This window comes from Morone saxatilis, unplaced genomic scaffold, assembly GCF_004916995.1.
Source record: "Morone saxatilis isolate NCDOM2014 unplaced genomic scaffold, NCSU_SB_2.0 Contig21, whole genome shotgun sequence".
Classification (NCBI taxonomy): Eukaryota; Metazoa; Chordata; class Actinopteri; family Moronidae; genus Morone; species Morone saxatilis.
Genome location: NW_023339774.1, coordinates 12,194,677 through 12,195,147, shown reverse-complemented (window position 1 = coordinate 12,195,147; position 471 = coordinate 12,194,677). Strand labels below are relative to the sequence as shown.

General features: G+C 37.4%; 1 protein-coding gene across 1 annotated transcript in view; it reads left to right on the top strand.

Annotated features, from left to right (window-relative positions):
- The window catches only part of unc5c (unc-5 netrin receptor C), a 108,561-nt gene that overhangs the window by 100,205 nt on the left and 7,885 nt on the right, over positions 1 to 471 (top strand). The window lies entirely within an intron of this gene.

The following is a 471-nucleotide window of genomic DNA, read 5'->3' as shown; positions in this document are numbered from 1 at the left end:
CACCTACACACGCACACACACACATGCACACACACAAGAAACAGTCCAATTACTGCAAAGAGATCGTTTGTAGAGAAACTATACTTAAAAAAAACCTGCTTTAAGCTTGTTAGAAGTGGTCCGGTTGTCATTTCTCTCCCCCCAAAATCTCTATCAATAGTACACCTCAAATAATAAAATGACAGACCTTGTTGTAGACAGCTATTAGCATCTTTTTCTCACCTGTCAAGAGAGCATTTCTGGTTAAGTTTTCCTTCCATGTGTTTTTAATGAACTCTTACTGGCAGGAGAGAGACCTTTTTAAAGGGGAAGGTGCTTAAAATATAAAAAACTAACCATAAGCATTTGTGTAGCAGCAGGGCCCAGCACGGCGAGCAGAATGACAAGCAGCAGAAAGGCAATACAGAACATAATAATGTTTCTTTCTCTTCAGAATTTGGATTTAAGTCTATATTTGTAAAAAAAAAAAAA